The sequence below is a fragment of the Schistocerca nitens genome, chromosome 2 (genome assembly GCF_023898315.1).
Source record: "Schistocerca nitens isolate TAMUIC-IGC-003100 chromosome 2, iqSchNite1.1, whole genome shotgun sequence".
In the NCBI taxonomy this organism is placed as follows: Eukaryota; Metazoa; Arthropoda; class Insecta; order Orthoptera; family Acrididae; genus Schistocerca; species Schistocerca nitens.
This window is the reverse complement of record NC_064615.1, coordinates 427,059,135-427,075,423: the sequence shown is the minus strand read 5'-3', so window position 1 is coordinate 427,075,423 and position 16,289 is coordinate 427,059,135.

Genomic DNA, 16,289 nt, shown 5'->3' with positions numbered 1-16,289 from the left:
TATATTAATGACATAGGAGACAATCTGAGTAACCCTCTTAGATTGTTTACAGATGATACTGTCATTTACCGTCTTGTAAAGTCATCAGGTAACCAAAACGAATTACAAAATGATTTAGATATCTGTATGTTGGGAAAAGTGGCAATTGACCCTGAATAAAGAAAAGTGTGAAGATATTCATATGAGTACTAAAAGAAATCCGCTAAATTTTGATTACAAGTCACACAAATCTGAAGGCTATAAATTCAACTAAATACTTAGGGATTACAGTAACAGATAACCTAAATTGGAACGATCACATTGATAATGTTGTAGGTAGAGCAACCCAAAGACAGCGATTCATTGGCAGAACACTCAGATGGTGCAACAGGTCTCTTTAAGAGACTGCTTACACCATGCTTGTCCACCATATTCTGGAGTATTGCTGTGCGGTGTGGAATTCGCATCAGATGGGACTGACGGATGGAATCGAAAAAGTTCAAAGAAGGCAGCTCGTTTTGTATTATCGCGAGACAGGGGAGATAGTGACGCAGACATGATGCGTGAATTGGAGTGGCAATCATTAAAACAAAGGCGTTTTTCGTTACGACGGGATCTTCTCATGGAATTTCAGTCACCAGTTTTCTCCTCCGATTGTGAAAAGATTCTGTTTGAACCCACCTACACAAGGAGAAATGATCATCACGATAAAATAAGAGAAATCAGGGCTCTCATAGAAAAATTGAAGTACTCGTCTTTCCCGCTCGCCTTTTGAGAGTGGAACGGTGGAGAGATTGCTTGAAGGTGGTTCGTTGATACCTCTGCCAGGCACTTTATTGTGAATAGCAGGATAATAACGTAGATGTAGATGAAATCTTCGCTTACTGATAGGGACAGGACGCCACTAAGAAGGACTTTTTCCCTTCCAAGCCGGAGACACTTTCCATGAAAGGTAAATTACAAGGTCAACAACGACAGGGTATAAGGAACAGCACTAACAACACGTTTATGATAGAGCTTCTATTGCGAAATCTCCTCTATAGCAGGTTAATGAGTGAAACGTGCTGCAGTGAAGTAGGGAACAGAATACTAGAACTACTGACCAACGGAAACCCGTAATCTTCTACAATCAGTCCACATTTTGATGTTCCCTGTCGCAATACTGTTTAGATACTTCAAACGCGAAGTTTGCAGAACATTCTGCAGTGGAATATGCTATCACATTGAACTTTGCAGTGAAGCTTGTTTCAATACTAAAAAGTAAGATAACTGGCAGCGCCTATGTAACCAGTTTAAATGATCACGTCCATTCAAAGGCGCAGGGATTACTTCATGCAGGGTATAGTAAGACAATAATACCCCGCACATTTAGCTGAAATGTGAGGGGTACGATGAATGTGTACTCCATCTTTTTGTATTTAGGTTGTTTGTGTATTGAATATATGGCGCGGTAATGGGAAACTAAGAGAGTATTAAGATGGGAACGCAAAATGAACTAAGCTGTCTGATTTACAAGGCCAATATACCTAATAACTGTGCAAATGCGGAAATAACACGTGACTGTTCATTTCTATTTTAGTACATTCATGTTATTTTATCGGTTTTATTACTTTGTAATATATTTTCTACATAAATACTTTTCCATTATTTGGTTAGTTGGTTTTAAGGTTGTCTGGTTTTGGCTTATGCGGCAGTGTTTTTACCATTTCAGTTAACTTTCTAATCTATTTCTTGCTTGCCACTCACATTTGTCCGGCTGTTCCCTTGATTTCTTTGGAATTAATTATGGCTTTCAGCAATCAACTATAACGAATAAATCTAAATACAAATAAAAATTTCTTCCGTTGGCTTATGCAGCGCCAGTGGACAGCATGTCATCTGGTGGGTGCAGCTGTTAATCTTTGGAGCCAATATTTCCTCCAAAGGTGTTCTGACGTTGTTCTTATTCACTTGGCCCCAGTAGCGTACAACTGTGATTCTGAACATGCCACACTGACTGCATTTAAAACTATTTCATCAACATTGTTACTTAATACGTATCATTTGTGCTATCTACACTGTAATATGTGACGTATATTTCTGTATCACGTCTTGATCGGAATTACCATGTGCTTATGATACAATAATAATGTTCAAATATTTCAACATGACCGCAAGCTTCTTGCACGTATTTTTCTGTTTATTTAAAGCATCACGATCAGTAGCGTGGCACTGTCAGTCGACAGAACTTCTACAAATACAGGACAAACTGGAGCCGATATTCAGACAGTATCCACGGAAGAGGTAACCTCGGAAGTACGGCAACGGGACACAGTATCTGTCACAGGAGTTGTGAACCGGGGGCGCCAAGTTGAGAGTGGCGTCAGGGCCACCCGAGTTCAAGATCTGCATACAGTGCGTATCACAATTAGCAGCGAAAACTAACAGTGGTGAAAGTCTACCAGGGAAAAAAGGGGGAAGAGGGGCGCCAAATGATATGCCGCCTTCGTGGAAAAATGAACTCGAACCAGAACTGTTCGGAAGACAAGAGACACAGTTTACGTAGAACAGCGAACAACCTACGACTGAGGCGCAACTTACAAGAAAATATCACAGACTCGATTTCATATAATACTTACTTTACTTTTAAGAGTTTCTCCACTCTTCAGCAGCTGACCTGTATTTCCATTCGCCAGCTTTCACGATCATGGCAATCTTCCTCCTTCAGATCCCTCTTCCTCATTACTGTAATTACTCCAGCTCTCCATGTTAATCTAGGCCGTCCGCGCTTCCTCCTTCCTGGCGGCGAGCATTCGAGGATTGCTTTTGCCCAACCTTTTTGCTCCACTTGTCGTACATGGCCATACCACTGAAGAGTTCTATCCTGAATTCTTTGAACGACAGATTATTCCCTATCAATTATTTTCCAAATTTTCTCTCCGCTCTGTTCTGGATATCCTGGCTGCCCTCCTTATTCCATCGATATCTACTGCTTGTACTCTGCTTCTACACCGCTTCCCCAGGTTCATTCTTCTGCACCGTATGTTAGTATACTTTCCACTACTGTTTGCATAATCTTCTTCTTTGTTTCTTTTGATATTGCCCGGCTCCACAGAACGCCATTTAGCATTGTAATTGCTCTTCTTGCCTGCTGGATCCTCCGTTCCACATCTACTTCACAGCTTCTCGAGGAATAGGTAATCCTTTCTAAGCACTTAGACTGCCTTATTCATTTAATAGTTCATTGTGGCAGTATTATATCTTATCTATTCCCACTAACAGATATTCTGCTTTGTCCGTATGTATTCTAAGCCCGCCTACCCTTCCGTTAACTTCTTCATCATAAATTTGACATCCTCTCTACTTTGTGCTATCAGTACTCGATCATCGGAAAATAATAATGAGTAGATAGTGCCAGGCTGCAAAGGAATTCCCATACTTCCGCATGACTGGTTCTACTGTTTGATAATATACTGCATGTATACTGTATTTTAAACAGGGTCGTTGACAAACTGCTGCCCTGTCTAAGTCCTAACGATGTTTGGAATGTCTCACTCAACTTTCTCCCTACTTTAATTGCTGCATAAGGTTTGTGGCATATCCTCCGAATTAGGGATATACATGTTGAGTCACTAACTATTGACACCTAGGATAAACCCGCAGGTATGATAGGAGCTGAAAAATTTGTGGGACAAAAGCTGCATGCGACAAAGGGGGCCATAATACGACGTTGGTTTTTTGTTGCTCGATGGGATCGCGTCAGAGATATGAAATTCAACTTTGTTTTTCTTAAATTGGATGCTACAGTTTGGTACTTACGTTCTAATAGCGGCTATTGAGACGAATCCAATAATGTGTAACTGTAAGGTATTTGAAGGTCAACGAAGGTCACAAAGATGGCATGAACATCCATTTACAAAAGGTGTTCGAAGTGATGACCATTGGTATCAATGCATGGCTGCCATCTTCTTGTCATGGATTGAGTGGTATTCCTTATCACTTAGGCATTTATCGAAGCACATGCTCTGACAGTTCTCTCTCCCATATCTTCACGTGTAGTTGGCACGTCTTTATAAACATTGTCTTTTACAAATGCCCACAAAAAAAAACAGAGGCGTCAAGTTTGGCGAGCGAGCCGGTCACGACACATCTCCTCCGCGTCCAATCCAAAGATTTGGGAATTGTCTCTGCAACTCATTTTAACCATCAGCGAAAAATGTGCTGGGCACCCATCGTGTTGATACCACAGTCTGTTCCTTGTTACGAAAGGTATTTCTTCCAATAACAGACCTAATGTTTCTTGCAGGAATGTGGTGTGCCGCCTACCATTAAGATTTCCTGCGATGAAATAGGGGTCTATAATTCTGTCCTCCGGAATCCAACACCATACATTCACCCACCACGGTTTTTGGTGTGCAACTTGGCGCAGCCAACATGGATTTTCAGTTGCCCAATAATGCGTGTTATGCAAATTAACATTTTCGTGGTTCGTGAATGTAGCATCGTCAGTAAATAAAATCAAATTAATGAATGTGTCATCCCTCTGAATCTGAATTTGAGCACACCGGCAGAATTCAATGCGACGCATACAATTCGTACGGTAAGGATGATATTTATGGCGATGCAGAACCGAACAACACTACTCTGGCTCATACCAGATCCCCTTGCGATTTGACACTAACAAAAGGATCTCGAACCACAGTGGCGAGACTACCAATTTCCGTTTCCTCATTAGTAACTTTCCTTTACCGGATATGTTTCCGATGCGTTAAAGACCCATTTGCTCTCAGTTTATCATACACATATTTAAATGTGCTGCGCTTAGGGTGAGTACGTTGAGGATATAGTTCAGCGTATAAATCTCTAGCTCTCACTGAATTTCGTTGGCATTCTTCGTAAATGAGAAGCATTTCGACTTGTTCTTCTAATGAATACATCATTCACATTCGCTTGATTCGACGATACTAATCTTACCGTTCCTATCAGTGTTGTACTGCGAAACCGTCGAATGGTGTTTACATGTCAATGCCACGTTAGATGGATACGGTGTATTCGATGAATATTTGCTATTTGCAAGATATACAAGAGAGAATTGTCAGAGCATCTGCTTCGATAAATGCCTAAGTGATAAGGAATACCATTCAATCCATGATAAGAAGATTGCAGCCATGCATTGATACCAATGGTCATCACTTCGAACACCTGTGAATGAACTTTCGTGCCACCTTTTTGACCGTTGACCTTCAAAGACCTTACTGTTACACACCATTGGTTTCTTCTCGATAGCCGCTATCAGAAAATGAGTAACAAACTATCTCACCCTGTATGTTGTTCTTCTATACCTGTGTACTCTATCGCTTTCCATAGTGTGTTGATGGTTACTGAATAATACGCTTTTTCTAAATCTACAAATATTAGATTTATTGCCTGACTTTCATGACTTGTTCAAATGGCTCAAATGGCTCTGAGCACTATGGGACTTAACTTATGAGGTCATCAGTCCCCTAGAACTTAGACGTACTTAAAACTAACTAACCTAAGGACATCACACACATCCATGCCCGAGGCAGGATTCTAACCTGCGACCGCAGCCTGATGATTTGTCTCCTCACTTATTTGTCTAATGATAAAAATATAGCCGGCCGTGGTGGCCGTGCGGTTCTAGGCGCTGCAGTTCGGAAATGCGGGACTGCTACGGTCGCAGGTTCGAATCCTGCCTCGGGCATGGATGTGTGTGATGTCCTTAGGTTAGTTAGGTTTAAGTAGTTCTAAGTTCTAGGGGACTGATGACCTAAGATGTTAAGTCCCATAGTGCTCAGAGCCATTTGAACCATTTGATAAAAATATAATTCACGAAAGATCGTTCAACTGTAAAAACTGCCTATTCCTCTCGAAACTTTCCATCAATCTCACCCTCCACCTTGTTTCTCAGTATAGTGCTAAAAAATCTGCTAATGTAAGCGTAAGACTAATTCACCTATAATTATTTGGGTGCTTCTTGTTTTGCCGGCCGGAGTGGCCGAGCGGTTCTAGGCGCTTCAGTCTGGAACCGCGCGACCACTACGGTCGCTGGTTCGAATCCTGCCTCGGGCATGGCTGTGTGTGATGTCCTTAGGTTAGTTAGGTTTAAGTAGTTCTATGTTATAGTGGACTGATGACCTCAGAAGTTAAGTCCCATAGTGCTCAGAGCCATTTGAACCATTTTTGCTTCTTGTTTCCTTTTTTACAGATAGCAGATGTGTGTGTGGTACACACCACTCTCTTGGTATTTCCTCTCCCCCGCAATCGGAATGAACAATTTACAGCTAAGTCTCACTATTTGAGCGAGCCCATATTTCCACAACTACTTCACTACTCTTTCGAGTCCACTTGCCTTTTCATTTGTTGCCTTTTTCAGCATCTCTTCTACTTCTTACTCCAGTACAGGTTCTGTATTACCTAATCACCGCTTTTGTTGTGGGCTTCTATCACGTGGTCTCTTCCTTTTTTCTATTAGTTCTTCAATGTACTTTTAACCCTGTCCAATAGATATAAGCAGTGTCGTGGGTGCGGGATTGCTAGCCATTTTCATCTCTTTATCATCCTTGCCTCTCCCAATCTCCTAAATCCAAACGAATGCTCTATTTCGCCACAGACACTTTTTCATTTCTCTTCCTTACATTTTCTTGTTAATTTCTTAGCTTTCTTTTTGTATCCCTTGTATCTATTCTTCTCCTCTTAACTCTCAGAGTTTTACCATGTATGATGCAGTTTCTTCTTTTCCCCGGACACTTCCAACAACTTCGCGGTCATCCTTTCAGTTCTTACTCTCCTCTCCCTTTTCCTTTATAAAGACTCCGTAACAGACTGTTTCAGAAAACTGTATAGCCCAGCACTCCAGTCGTTCTCCAATGCATCCAGTCTTTGCTGATACAAACTTTCTTCATGTGGCACATGTCTCCTATTTATCCTTACATATTGCACCTTCATTACCCACTGCCTCCGCACTCTTACGTAGTCTATAATTGATTTTAGGTTCCTAGACGGATTGGCCCAACTGTACTTATGTTGTTCTTTTTGTTGAACTTGGCCATTCATAACAGTGGACTTCCGTCGTTACAGAAATTAATTAGCCTCCTTAAGTTATACATGAAAAGCATTCGCAATTGCGAATATGGATAACCATCAGCTATATAATGGAATGACAATAATGAAAATTTGTGCCCGGCCGGGACTCGAAGCTAGATTTCTCGCTTATCACGAGTGGTCGCCTTACTATTCGAGTCCTGGTCCGGCATAAATTCTCATTGTCGTCATTCCATTACACAGCTAATAGCTACCCATATTTGAAAGTGCGAATACATTTTATGTATTTCATAACGGCTGCAGTCGCCCCAGAGTCTTTTCCTTAAGATATCTACCGAAAGTCTTTTAAAATTTTGTTCGAGAACACATGTTTTTTTACGCGAAAAATAGTATGTAATATGAGTACTTAATATGTCAATCCGAAGTATGTATATGTACAATATAATTTCAACAATATTCTCTTATTGTCACTCTACAGCTATATATGTGCGTCAGAATGAAAAAAATAAACCTAAGCAACTAAAGAAATATTATGGAATGAAATTGTATTGTATTGTATTGTATGGTATGGAACTGGGGACCTAGAAACGACGGAGAGGCTTCGCCCCCGCCGTCGCCCACAGTGGTTCACAACCCCACAACAGGCTACAGCAGTCCACTCACCCCACCGCCGTACCACACCGAACCCAGGGTTATTGTGCGGTTTGGCACCCAGTGTGTTCTTGCAATGCCCCTAGCCGAGCTGTAATTATTCACTTTCTGATGCAAGTACTCTACCGCCCCCCTCCCCTGCTCCCAGTGAAGTATTCTACATACATTGTACATAGTTGTTCGCTTTATTTTGACTGTTACGTGGCAATATTCCGAGTAGTCAGTTTCTGGACTCGTGTTCTGCTTCAGATAATGCTTTATGTCAACTTGTACAGAACAATGGCAAAAGTACAATTGTTTGTTGTTCTGCCGCATTCGCGCAGCATCTGTAGGGAGCTGTGAGTCATGGTCTGATAACTTGGGTTCTTGCATGTTACAGTAAGTGGACTGTTTGCCTGATTCGTTGTCTGTACTAAGCTGAGCAGCTGGAGACCATTCCGGTCCCTCTGACGGAAGCCAGTTCATTCGCCACCTTGGTTGATGTATCTTCACTGTCAAAATTTTGCTGCATGTAACAGTGGTATTTTATTTTTAAATGAATTAGAAGTTTCTTGTGTAAGTGCTCTTGCGAATGCTCCACTGAACAATTTGAGATAGGGAACCTGGGTTCAAAATAGTTCAAATGGCTCTGAGCACTATGGGACTCAACTGCTGAGGTCATTAGTCCCCTAGAACTTAGAACTAGTTAAACCTAACCTAAGGACATCACAAACATCCATGCCCGAGGCAGGATTCGAACCTGCGACCGTAGCGGTCTTGCGGCTCCAGACTGCAGCGCCTTTAAGCGCACGGCCACTTCGGCCGGCAGGGAACCTGGGTTCGGAGAAGCCAGCTTAAGGTGATGCGGAAGTAAACTTGTCTACCGCTTTGTCTAATATAACTGTTTCCCAGTTTATTTACAACTAACATGCGTACATGCAGTTTATTTACATGTACATTCTTTATTTCCTGCAAGGAAACACGGACCAGCCCGATTACCAGGAAGTCATGACGCAGGTTTTGTTTATTACTGGTCCATAAGGTGGCTCTGTTGTATCATATTTACATTGTCCCACGATAGAATGTGCTACGAGTCAACGACAGAACCATTCATTACTCAGTGGTGTTCAGACGTGCAGTGCAATACCATGGAGCAGTACCGGTGCAGTATTTCCCAGTCGTTGGATTGGAAGGGGAGGTCCTTAAAATGGTTCAAATGGACTTAACATCTGAGGTCATCAGTCCCCTACACTTAGAACTACTTAAACCTAACTAACCTAAGGACATCACACACATCCATGCCCGAGGCAGGATTCGAACCTGCGACCGTAGCAGCCGCGCGGCGCCGGACTGAAGCGCCTAGGACCGCTCGGCCACAGCGGCCTGCCGAGGAGGTCCTATTCCATGCCATGCGAGGCCACCTGACCTGAATCCCCTTACTTCCTACGGGGATATCTAAAGTCAGTTGTGTATGAGACCACAGTGAATGTTGAGACGGAATTAGTTGCCAGAATTATACCTGCCCATGATGTGATTCGAAACGCACCAGAGATATTTGTCAGGTTGCGTCAGTATCTTGTTCGCCGATGTCATGCTTGCACTGAGGTTGATGGCCGTCAGTTTCAGCAGATTTTGTAAGATGCAGTACAAATGGTACGTTCATTGAGTCAGTGATGGAATTTGCAGTTAACTAAGGTAAATTAAAAAGTAAACAGTAATGTGATTTTATTTCTATTATCACCTTAAGTCTGCTTCTCCGACCCAAGGTTCCCTACCTCAAATTATTCAGTTGAGCATCCTCTATATCCCGTTAAATTTTTGCACGCTCGTACGGAAGCGCCCTGTAAAAGATAAAATGTGGAATGTTTTAAGTTTAGTGCAGTCCGTTTCCGTTAAGGTCGTCGAATTTTTTTTAATTCGGTCATTTGATTTTTGGAAACTAAGTACCAAGTTTGATTTGAAATATACGATGGATCATAAATGGATTAATAATTGTACTCAATGCCCTTGTTGGGTAATACAGTTATTGTTAATGAAGGTTTAACATTATGCCAAATTGCCTTTGCAAAAAAAAAAAAACGGCTGTGAGAAATAAATGTGCTGTAGATGTACAAAAAATTGTTTGGGTAACTAGCCCATGCCTGATCCAGGCCCATGCTTTTGCTGTAAAAAACACATATGCTTTCGTTTTAGAATGTTTCCAAATATGTACATTCATGGGCCCCAGCCCTACATTGATACCGGTGAAAGTCTTTTTCCAATAGCTGTTATTGTTCCAGAGATATTTTGGGTGGACAAGATAGCTGGGACACCATGTAGACTATATTCACATTAATTTCTTGTGATATAAGCGAAATCGCAGTGCAGTTTGAAATCGAATTCAGTAGTTAATTTTTATGATTTGGTCATGACTGATGATAATTTTTTCCTTGTTGCCAGCAAGAACTGACGCCGTAATGTGTTGCAGTATAGATTCCTAGTGACAGTGAGGACAAAAGCATGAAACGTGTAATGCAGAAACTCACAAAATTCTTCCGCCAGTAATCTTATGTTGCTACATGATTCAAATAAGATGAAGAATCTTTTGAAAATACTTTATCAAAGTATGTTCCGTCTGGTAATAACTGGAGGATATTGTAGTATGCAACAATAATGTGTGGGCAGTCATTGTTATCGAGCTGTGTAACTGATAAAACTTCAGTAACACTAACAAACTGAATAGTGCCTATGAAGCTGGAATGTGTTAACGGACGGTACACATAATCTGTATTTTTGGGCAAGGTTAAAGGTATTCCGGACTTATATGTTCAATAATAAATGCTAAAAATGCGACCTGTCCATACAAGTGTTATGAGTTGTCTAATGGAACTGTAGTACATCACTTGTTTTATAATTCCACTCATTAATAACTAAAGAAACAAAAATGGAACGTGATGCAGTACGGCGTCTTCCAAGTCGGGTGTGCAGCGTCTCCTTGGAGTACCGCTGTCACGCCTGCTGACGTTGAACGCATCCCATTTTCGAAACGGGTGCGTAATTGTGGTGAAAAGTGTGTGCGATGGAATCGGATGTTGTGGATGACGATCATGATAAAGGCGATGAGCAGCTCTTGTATTACCGTGAGCTTCGCCATACAGAAGGACGATGTCTGTGTATTCTGCAAACGTGTACTCAACCATGTTGCTCTAACACTCAGACATGTGAGTGAGGCTCGAGCCAGGTCAGAAAGGTAGAACACACGTCAAACGACATACGCTGTTCCGAAGTGGGAAACCCCCGCCCCCGTGACTACCTTGTGGCATACCTACCTAACGCCGGCCGAAGTGGCCGTGCGGTTAAAGGCGCTGCAGTCTGGAACCGCAAGACCGCTACGGTCGCAGGTTCGAATCCTGCCTCGGGCATGGGTGTTTGTGATGTCCTTAGGATAGTTAGGTTTAACTAGTTCTAAGTTCTAGGGGACTAATGACCTCAGCAGTTGAGTCCCATAGTGCTCAGAGCCATTTGAGCCATACCTACCAAACAAACATGTTTTCAATCGGATGTAGCACGGAAACGTAACGTTTCCGGACATGGTTTCCCATTCAAAAAATTATGTGTTCACTCCACTCTACAAGTCCTTCCAGTTGGTAGAGGGAATTTCCGAACATCCTGTATGTTTGGCGCAACAGCTTAATCACATTGAAGAGTTGTCAGAATATACTCGAGAGTATTTTTGAATTATTTAGATCATTCAAAACACTCCGGTTGTTTATATAGTTAGCATTTTCAGCTATAACCCGTTATAGCTCGGAAGTGAGTGCAAAATGTGAACCGTCGAAGGGTAACTGCGTGATGTGTAACTGTTAGGGAGTAACGAAAGTGCAACAGCCTCATACAATTTTCAATGCTTAATTTGTCATTTATGGATGAATAATCTAATGACTGACACCCCTACCACGATGTTTGGTGTGCATTTGAATATGTAACACTTCAGACATTTGATACACCATTACCAGTTAATTTAGTGCCTATGCCTCTGACATGAACAGGAATGCTATTTTTGGGAGACTTTCGAACAGTCTCAAACGTTTCGGTTAGGAGTGATGAGCGAGTTTGCAGTGACGCTTTGATTTCCACACCGAGCTTCTAGTCTGGAAGAGGCTGGTTCAGATCCCCGGTAGGTCTCCCAGATTTAAGTTTATCGTGGTTTCGCTTCGGGAAAATGCTGAAACGATTCCTTTGTCGGCGACACGCTCTAATTTCTGCGCCAATCTCAACTTGTGCTTCTTCTATAAAGACATCATCGTCTCGGTCACGGTCTTCTTTCATTCCATTCCTCGGAATGGACATGCGGGATTGAAATAAAACCTCTCATATGCTCGCATCCTTACATTGTCCTTACCGTTGAACAGAGTGAGTACTGTGTGCATGTACGGCTAGACCTGGCAATGTGTGTGGGTCGATAATGGTGGCGTTCCTGTGTCAGTGAGAGTTGATGGCATGTTGGGGCATAATAAAAAAAATAAAAACAACTATAAAATCCTTACAAGAAACAATAATAACATTAATAATAATAATATGCTAAATAATGGTAATAGAAAAGAGAAATCTAAACTCCTCGAACATACTGCACGTCTAATAACTTCTAATTGCACCTTTGCCGTTCTAAGTACTTGATGTAACAACACCGTGTTGACATTGCTGTTCGTTTCTGTACATGGAACGTTACGAGTAAGGCATTAGTACAACAGCTGATCGTATCTGTTGGTTTACCAATTCCATAAGGCAGTGTCTTAGTGCACCTTGTGGAAGGGGGTACGGTTATACGTAGTCGATTCGATTGGAACACTGGTCTCGTATTACGGGTACGTCATTTCCCAAAACTGGTGGATGCTCTTAGATAAAAAAAAAAAAAACCGACGTGCCACGAAAAAATTATTCGGATTGGACGGAAATCGTTCGATGTGATGTACATCTACACACAAACAAATGATTAAAATTTCAGAAAAAATGGATGAATAAGGAAAAGAGCTTCACAAATTGTACTAGTCAATAACGTGTTGGTCCACGTCTGGACTTTTCATAGGCAGTTATCGGCTCATCATTGATTGATAGGGTTGCTGAATATCCTCCTGAGGGATGTCGTGAGAAATTTTATCCACTCGGTGCGTTACATCGTCAAAATCTCGAGTTGGTTCGTGGGCTCTGCCCATAATGCTACACACGTTCTCAATTGGCGAGAGATCCGATCACCTAGCTGACTAAAATAGAAGCGCTTGCCATGTGGGAGTCGGGCATTAGTCTGCTGAAATGAAAGCCCAGGAAGGCTTGCCACGAAGGGCCAGTCTCTGAAGACGCCCTGGTGGTGTTGGTAAGTTCCTATGGGGCCAAACTGCTGAAGTCATCGGCACCTAGGCTTACACACTAAATGGCGCAAATGGCTCTGAGCACTATGGGACTTAACTCCTGAGATCATCAGTCCCCTAGAACTTAGAACTACTTAAACCTAACTAACCTAAGAACATCACGCACATCCATGCCCGAGGCAGGATTCGAACCTGCGGCCGGAGGGGTCGCGCGGTTCCAGACTGTAGCGCCTAGAACCGCTCGGCCACTCCGGCCGGCGCTTACACACTACCACTACTTAATCTAACTTTAACTAACTTCCGCTAAAGAAGACAACACACACACCCATGCCCGAGGGAGGACTCAAACCACCGACGGGGGGGGGGGGGGGGGGGGCGGAAGGGGCGCGAACCTGTGGTAAGGCACTTGAGACCGCGGGGCTACTCCATGCGGCTGAAGATACCCTGGACATCGGTGAGATACCAACCTAACAATTATCCACCGTACGACTCAAGGACCATGAGTGATGTTCTTGGGCACCATTTATTTTTATAACACGCCCCCTTTGGTTATCATCCATGATACCCTTCGAGCGCAGTAGTACATCGACGATATTCGGCGCCCTGTTTTGTTTTCCTTCAGAGAAAGCTATTCTGGGCTTACATTTCAGTAACACAACATCCATCCGCACATGGCGATAGTTTCTCCTACTTGTACCCCTGTGTGCCAAACCTTACTTTGACCAGCAAGATCGCCCGATCTCTCCGTAGTTGAGAACATTTGTAGCACTATGGGCATAGCTCTACAACCATCTAAGGATTTTGGCTATCTAACGCGTCAGCTGGTCATAATTTGGCACGGTATCTCTCGTGAGGACATCCAGCAACTGTCAATCAGTGCCAAGCTGCTTGCATAAGGGCCAGATATACACTATTGGGATATTAACCTGATCGATTTATGAAGCTCCTTCTCTTGAATAATTCGTCCAAATTTTCTGAAACTGTAATCATTTGGCTGCGCGGGATTAGCTGAGCGGTCTAGGGCGCTGCAGTCATGGACTGTGCGGCTGGTCCCGGTGGAGGTTCGAGGCCTCCCTCGGGCATGTGTGTGTGTGTTTGTTATTAGGATAATTTAGGTTAAGTAGTGTGTAAGCTTAGGGACTGATGACCTTAGCAGTTAAGTCCCATAAGATTTCACACACATTTGAACATCTGTAATCATTTGTTTGTCTGCATTTGTGTACTCGACAACAACAAAAATGGGCCACTCCTGAATTTCAATGCGTAGGCCACACTTGGCTCTACATGACCACCATAGCATAGCTGTGTCAGAGGTTGTCTAACAGCGCTGCAGTACAGTCGTTTGGCTATACACAATGGGTACCACAAGAGATTGCTAGGGAACAATGTTCTTTACGCTACTGGATAGATGTAAACCAATACTATCATACAACAAATATTACAAAAACCGTCTTTGAGACGAGACAGTCTTTAACGATTGTGTTACGCTTCTGCACCACATGTTAGTAGCAGACACAGTGGCTGCGCCTGAGACGGTGTGGAGTTTTGCAATTACTTATTGAAATTTCTTTACAATTTCTCCCTCGTCGTCGCTGCCCAGCCCTGTGGATCCCTCCGCCTGGCTGCTGCTGTGTAGATTCTCCGACAATGCGCGCAATGCGTGCCGCTGATCGCACTCGGGAGCCTCAGGCCACCAGTGCTGCGCTGAAGTCAGGATGCCCTGTAGTTGAGATGAACTCGTCGCTGCTCGGCGCCCCAGTCGGGCACGCCCACGGAGCCGCACCACCATGAGGTCAGCTGCTGACGCCTGCTGCACCGGCGGCTAGGAAGCCGTCAGTCGCGATGTCCACGAGGTCCCGTCATGGACGGACCACGCGCTGATGGTCCAGGTTGGCGTGAAGTCCGGGCGTCAGTCCCCAGCGGCGCCTGTGACCCAGACTGCGCTGCGGCCGGTCCTGCTGGAAGTTCTCGCTGTAGTTAGTCAGCCATGGCGCCGACCGAACTCGGGCCGACCTCCAGAGCTGAAGTTGACATATGGCGGCGAATGGATGACTCCTGCGAGCTGGAACAAACTTCCAGAATCGTCACCTATGAAGATTGAACATTCGGACACGGACCACGTCCGTCCTCAGATCCGAAATGCTTCCTAATGGCTTATGTCTGTTGCTGCCTGCGCTCCACTATTTATATCTGGCAGGAGGACGTTCCCTTACACAGCGCTCTCCAGGCTTTGCTCGGCGCTCGGTCTGTGTGTGTCCTTGTGTCAGTCTTTTGGTAGACTGCTGCTGTCAGCAAGGCTATCTGTGCCTCCCTACTTCGCAACGCCTCGGTCACCGACATGCCTCTGTTTTGCCATTCTCCACTGCGTGGATCAATGCTTACTACATGTGGCCGCAACACTTGTGAAGTGAACGTCATTATAATAAATAACACTGCAGAAGTCTTATCACACTCATTAAATGATATGATGAATTGTTGTCCGTGATCAGAATTTGGACCCACTGCTAACCAAACAAAGCTTGTATGTCAGATCTAGGCTCGACTAGGCATAAAGAGAGGTAAAATATCGAAGTGTTCACCAGTATCAGGTTACAACACCGAATGTCTGAACATGAAAGTAAATGACGATACGCTTAGCACTGTCCCAGGAACCCCATGTAGCTTATATTTCCCCTGAGAAGTAAGCAGAAAGACATCTATTAAAGTTCAATGTACCTGTGTGAAACGCCATAAAGTTACCCTGAAATGATGTTACAAATTATATATGGTTGGCAGGGATTTGGACCCGACACCGTTTGCTATTGTCTTGTAGCTACGAATAGACATGGAATTTTATTGTTTCTTCAACAGTAGCGAGATGTGTACGTGTTCCGCTAGAGGTAATGCAATGAATAGTGCTGCCTGGGACTCATATCCCGTGCGTATTGTAGTTCACCCCACATGAAGAGGTGTCAACTATCAAATTCCCTTTCGCTGGTAGTTACAATCGCGCCATTCGTAGAGACCTCGAGGAGTTTGGCGTCGTGAGGAAACAACGAAATGATGGGACAGTACCATCTCACAGGGTTCAGACCTAGGGAAAAATTGGATGGAGCTTCAGTCCCAGTACAGTCAAAACTAATCCAACCCTGCTCCAGTCAATAGCGAATGGACATGTTTAATGTTGATATGGAACCACGGCTCAGCCCTGCGTTCGTTACGTGGCGTTACTGGAGGTAACGAGAGTATGTTTATAGCTGTTAAAATTTGGGGAACCGATCCCACAGCATAGCCACAACAAGCTAACCTCAG